Here is a 6,860-nt window from a genome sequence, read left to right as displayed (position 1 = left end):
AGTTCTTGCTCTGCTTGTCCCCTGGTCTTCATTGGCTCTTCCTTCTTGCCTGCTGGACCTTTGTGCTTCGTGTCGGCTGACGTTGGTTCGTCGTGGTGCTTTGAGCGGGATCCGGTGCTGTTGATACTAGAGTGAGGGACCTCCTGGTGTGCCGCGGAGCGAGTCGCATCGAGGCCTGGCGAAGCGTGCGAGCGCTTCGCACGCCAGATCCGAGGCCTTGGGAAGCCGAATGCGTCAACTCTGTGTTTGCCTCAAAATCTTGTGTCCCAAACCCATCTCTCTCTGTTCCCATCTTTCCCAGTCGAACCCAACTGCTCCTGGACTCTGTGTCCTTCTCTCCTGACAAGGTGGAGAAGTTCTTGTCAAACCTCGACTCTGATTCTGCGACTGGACCAGACGGCATCAGCCCACTGGTCCTAAAATCCTGCTCTGCCGCTCTATCTCACCCTCTCTCTGTTCTTTTCACCCTCTCATTTACTCAAGGTCACCTGCCAGCATCTTGGAAATCAGCAAACATTACCGCTTTACACAAAAACTGTGCAAAAACAGATCCTTGCAACTACAGACCAATCAGCCTGCTTCCAATTATCAGCAAAGTCATGGAATCCATCATTGCTTCGGATATCAAATCCTTCCTCTTCTCCAATGGCTTGATCTCTATCAATTTGGATTCAGACCAGGTTATTCTACTCTGGACATGTTGCTTCTGCTGTCTCAACAATGGATGGAGGTCCTCAATGCCAAACAGGAAATCAGAGCTGTCTCACTTGACATATCACGTGCCTTCGATACGGTCTGGCACCGAGCTCTGCTCACCAAACTCTCCTCCTATGGTATCCATGGAAATCTCCACTCATGGCTTGCGGACTTCCTCTCTGGTCGTAGGCAACGTGTGGCCCTGAAAGGATTTCTCTCATCTCCCCTTCCTGTTCTGGCTGGAGTTCCCCAAGGTAGTGTTCTGGCCCCTGTGCTATTTCTGATCTTCATCCATGATCTCTCCAACTCTCTGGAAAATCCTCTCCATCTCTTTGCTGATGACTCCACTCTCTGCCGCTCTATTCCTCATCCCTCAGATCGGCAGTCTGCAGCCTCCTCACTCTCTGCAGACCTGGACAAAATCACAGACTGGTCAAACAAGTGGAACATGTCTTTCAATCCTGACAAATCTCACATTCTTACAATGTCTCCCCGAAAGGACCAACTGGAAAAACCTCCCATATACTTTCTCAACAATCCTCTCCAAGAAGTTCTGTCGCTCAAGCTTTTGGGTCTCACTATCTGCCATGATCTTTCTTGGGAAAACCACATTTCCAAGCTGGCCTCCACAGCCAGTCGCCGACTGGGCATCCTCCGTCGTGCGAAGTCCTTCCTTGGCACACCTGAGCTCCTCACCACATACAACGCTTTCATCCGCAGCTCAATGGAATACTGTTCCCCCCTCTGGGCTGGTGCTCCTGCCTCACACCTGGCTCGGCTTCACGCTGTTGAAACCAAAGCTTTCAGAATCATTGGAATCTCATGCGATGAAGTTGACTCCGAGGGCCTTTCACTCACTCACCGCAGGCAGGTTGGTGGTCTTTCTGTCTTCTACCGACTCCTCTCTGGCCTTGCTCCCCCAGCTCTCGCTGTGCTCTGTCCCCCCCAATATTCCTTCAGGTCGCACAAGATCTGCCTGCAACTCTCTTGTGGTTAAACTGCCAAAATCTAGGCTCTCTGCTCACCTTCACTCTTTCATTCCCCTTTTCTCCCACCTCTGGAACAAACTCCCCCACTCCCTTCAATCCGACTCCTCCCTCCAGGTCTTTAAAACAGCTGACCTCCACCATCTCTTATCGTCCCCCATCCAAAACCTTGATCTTTTCTACCCCCGCTAATTCACCCCAGATACACTTTTTTTGGGGGGGTTTTTTTTTTTGAAAGACCAACTTCTTTCCTGGAAGTCCTTGCAGTGTTCATATTTATACCTCTCCCACCTCCCCCCAAGCCCTCCCCCTCCCACATCTCCTGATGTCCCTGCTCTCAAATGTTGTGTTTGTGTCCTTCCCCCTCTCTCCCCATCTTGTCTACCGCTCCCCTTATTTTTTGTTTTATGTGTCGGTTTGACTTTTTGTGTGATTAATGTTAGCTCTTTCACGAGTCTCGATCGTGTATACAAAAAAAAAGAAAAAAAAAGACGAGACCAACCATACACCACTTCAATCCACTAACTTTGCAGTCACGACAAAGGAATTTCAGTTACGATTATATTTACGATATTATTATTATTAAAGTTATTATTATTACCCTCGCCAGAGGAGAGGGTGTTGCATTTGAGTCCGTTTGTTTGTTACTTGGCAAAAAAAAAAAAAAAAAAAATTTGCAAGTATGTTGCTCACTCCTAGTCGATGATTTTTGTGTGCTTGTGTGTTTGTGTGTTTGTCTGTCCGCTCATTTATACTTGCCTTCAGGTCACAATTTTAAATCGATCTTCACGAAACTTCACTAAATGGTGGAGTTCGTGGTCCGACAAAATCCTATATATTTTTGGGGTCAAAAGGTCGAAAGGTATGGTCAACCACTTTTTTCAAATCTCTAAAATCCTCAATTTTCATCCGATTGACTTGAAATTTGAATAGGATATACACATTGGCTAACTGAATTCAACCACCTACTATTTTGGAGATCAGCATTGGCCAAAAAGTCAACATAGGCCAAAGGTCAACAAGTTTTTTCGAATTTCTAAAATCCTCAATTTTCATCCGATTGACTTGAAATTTGAATAGGATTTACATATCGGCTAAATGAATTCAACCACCAACTATTTTTGACATCAGCATCGGCCAAAACGTCAGCATAGCCCAAAGGTCAACCACTTTTTCGAATTTCTAAAATCCTCAATTTTCATCCGATTGAATGAAATTTGAATAGGATTTACATATCGGCTAAATGAATTCAACCACCAACTATTTTTGACATCAGCATCGGCCAAAACGTCAACATAGCCCAAAGGTCAACCACTTTTTCAGATTTCTAAAATCCTCAATTTTCATCCGATTGAGTTGAAATTTGAATATGACATTCATATCAGCTAACGCAATTCAACCAACAACTATTTTTGAGATCAGCATAGGCCAAAAGTTCAACATAGGCCAAAGATCAACAACAATTTCAAATTTCTAAAATCCTCAATTTTCATCCGATTGACTTGAAATTTGAATAGGATTTTCATATCAGCGAACTCAATTCAACCAACAACCATTTTTGAGATCAACATAGGTCATAAGGTCAACATAGGCCAAAGGTCAACCACTTTTTTAAAATTTCTAAAATCAACAATTTTCATCCGATTGACTTGAAATTTGAAAAGGAATTACATAACGGCTAATTGAATTCAACCACCAACTATTTTGGAGATCAGCATCCACCAAAAGGTCAACATAGGTCAAAGGTCAACAACAATTTCAAATGTCTAAAATCCTCAATTTACATCCGATTCACATGAAGTTTGAATGGGATTTACATATCAGTGAACTGAATTCAAACACCAACTATTTTTGAGTTCAGCATCGGCCAAAAGGTCAACATAAGCCAAAGGTCAACCACGTTTTTCAAAGTTCTAAAAGCCTCAATTTTCATCCGATTGACTTGAAATTTGAATTGGATTTTCATCTCAGCTAACTGAATTCAACCACCAATTATTTAAGAGGTCAAAAGAATGCTCTACTTACTGCCATTCTGCTTTGTTCGATTTTGCCAAGTTTTGCTCCATGAGTGATTTTTCATTTGTCTGTCCGTTTGTTTGTCTGTTTGCTTGAAATGAATAAATATGATTTTCTCTGCAACCGTTGGTCCGATTGACAGGAAATTTTCACCACAGGTGCACCTCCTCATGCAGAATTTGTTTTAGTAATAATTATGACGTCATAGGTCACGTGGTACAGGCACCATCTTGGAAAAACCGAAAATCTTTGCACCTCTATATTTCCGAAAACACTGCATAGAAAAAATTGAGACGGCTCATTGTAAAGAACTCTCCATGGAGAATAACATATGTTAATGATGATGTCATACGTTCCTCCATTATGATGTCATAATTGGACAAGTACAAAACTTCAAACGATCAATATAAAATTTATTGAGCGTCATCTATGGATAAATTGGTGGAGAAAAAATAATAATGATGACGTCATCGGTCACGTGGTTCGGCCGCCATATTTGTTTGAACAAAAGCCTTAAAAATCATTAAAAACACATCCTGGTGAGGGTTTCCAATCTCCGATTGTTGTTGTTTTTGTTGTTGTGTTTTCGGGGCACGACTATGGGTGGTTTTGTGTCAAGGTTGGATGTGAAGAGGCGCCGGTTGTGTGATTGTTGGAGTTTCCGTTGGGGTATCAATCTGTGTCGCTTGTTGGACATCTCGTCTATGGCACGGGTCCCATCAAAGTCAAATTTGTGGCCAGATTGCAGGCAATGATGTGCTATGGCTGACTCTGTCACCTTTTCCAGCCTAACTGCTCTATAACGAGCCTGTGGTGAAACTGAAAGACATTTGAAACAATGTAGAATTGGTCACAGTCTTTGTATGATGGATGCGAAACTACTCCGGATTTATCACCAGCTGATATTGTGTCCTTCAGTTTTAAAATGACATTGCGGATAGTGCATAGAGGCTTATAGGCTACACCAATCGATGTGCTGCGTACTATCTTGCCAATCCTTTCGGAAAAGCCCGGGTAGTTTGGCAGGACATAGAGTCCTAACGTGTCTACTTCCGTTTGTAAAACTAATGCTGGGGAATACCCGGCCAAGTTGCCCAAGGAGGTGGTCTACCATGTCTGCATGCACAATGGCGAAAGTGTCATCCACGTACCTGTTCCATTATTGTGGGAGCCAATTCTCAGTGACTCAAATATCTTTTGTTGAAGTTCATCCATTACCATGTTAGCCGCAACAGCAGAGACGTGTGAACCCATAGCTGTGCCAAATATTTGTCGATAGTGTGTATCATCGTAGATGAAGGTCGTGCTATTTAGACACATCTCCAGCTTCATGTGTTTATGACATAAATCAGAAAATTTATGGATTATGGAGGGGAATATTCTCAATTACAGTCTTGTGTCCACGTGAGCAGCAGCTTTGAATAGGCAGCTACCGTGTCAAAATGATGAGGTTCTCGAAGGAAGATTATGAGAAAACACATGAAGAAAGAGTCTTGAAAGGATGAAACGCATGACTTGGCACAGCAGGCAGGGCAGCTCGACTCGATCAGGCCACCATGATTGCTGGTGCTCCAACCACGTCAGATCAATGAGATTACTCACCCAAACCGAACCTCCTTGCTGGACATCATAACAACCAGAACCAGAACCTATACTGTCGCCCCTGCTGGACAGCGTGTTTTATTTAGCAGCAGTATCTCAATGGATGATTTATAATCCTCAAAATCAACGTGTTATTCTCAAATTCCTTTTCACCTCCTCCACCCAACATCCCAGTTTAACTCGTCTTCCCCTTTTCTTTCCACAAAATTTCATGCCAATTCATCTCACCATCTGATTTTATCGATCTACTTAAAGGTCAGGCTTTCTGTTGTGGCTTCTTAATAATCCTTCCACTCTCCTTGCAATGAGTTTATTTATGAACATTCTTGCGATACTTGTTTGCACTATTCCACCTCTCTTTTACCCACATTGATAAGGAATCATTTTGAACATTAAGGGAAACCAACGCAACTATTTCTGGTGAAACTGCCAAAATCAAGACTCTCTGCCCACTCACTCTTTCATTCCTCTTTTCTCCCTCCTCTGGAATAAACTCCCCCACTCTCTTCAATCCCACTCATCCCTCCAGGTCTTTAAAACAGCTGTTCAACACCATCTCTTATCTTCCCCCATCCAAAACCTTGATCTTTTCTACCCCCGTTAATTCACCCCAGATCCACTTTGTTGAAATACCGACTTCTTTCCTGGAAGTCGTAGCAGTGTCCCTATGTTGTTGTTTTTTACCCATATAATTTCCACGCCTCCTCCCCCCAAGCCCTCTTCCTCCCACAGATCTCCCGATGTCCCTGCTCTCAAATGTTGTACTTGTGTGTTCCCTCTCGCTCCCCATCTTGTCTCCCGCTCCCTTTATTATGTTTTATGTGTCCGTTTGTTTTTTTGTGATTAATGTTAGCTCTTACACGAGCCTCGATCTTGTATACAAAAAAACAAACAAACTAGAATGGCACTCTGTGGAGCGCATACATCCACCAGACTGAACAGCTTGCATTTTGTATCCCACTTATAGGCCAGATCTGGATTCGGACATGAAACAAAATCTAATTATTTTGGACTTGTCACAAACCCAACCTGTCCACCAAATTTTCTCCGAATTTGCCCACAATTGAGGAACACTGAGAATTGTGAGAATTCATTAAGGCAGAAAAAATTCTGGATTAAAAAAAACAAAAACTTCTTAGGAAGTATATTATTTTAATTTGTTGAGAAAGTCAGAGAAAGACCTTTCTCACTCTGTGGCAAAGTAGGATAACTCATGTCAATGCTTATGCTGATAAGATAGGTGTAAAAATATAATGGCATCTCTGATTGACAATACAGTCAAGTGAAAAAGTAAGTACACCCCATGTAAAGTTTTGACTTTGTCAACATTTTTCAACATATGTTGATATTTCAACATATTTCAACATACAACATATTTCAACAAGACATTGGGATGAAAGTATTATGGTTATATTTACTATATTATTATTATTATTACGAAAACGATACGACTGAAACGATACACTACTATTAAGAAACCTGGGCTTAATTTGTCCGAAGCGGTCCAAAGGTGAGGCATGTCCGAAGGTGCATGACCTAAGGCCTATACTTACCGTTTTG

Source organism: Myxine glutinosa, chromosome 3 (assembly GCF_964187855.1).
Source record: "Myxine glutinosa chromosome 3, kmMyxGlut1.1, whole genome shotgun sequence".
Taxonomy (NCBI): Eukaryota; Metazoa; Chordata; class Myxini; order Myxiniformes; family Myxinidae; genus Myxine; species Myxine glutinosa.
This window is presented reverse-complemented; position numbering follows the sequence as displayed.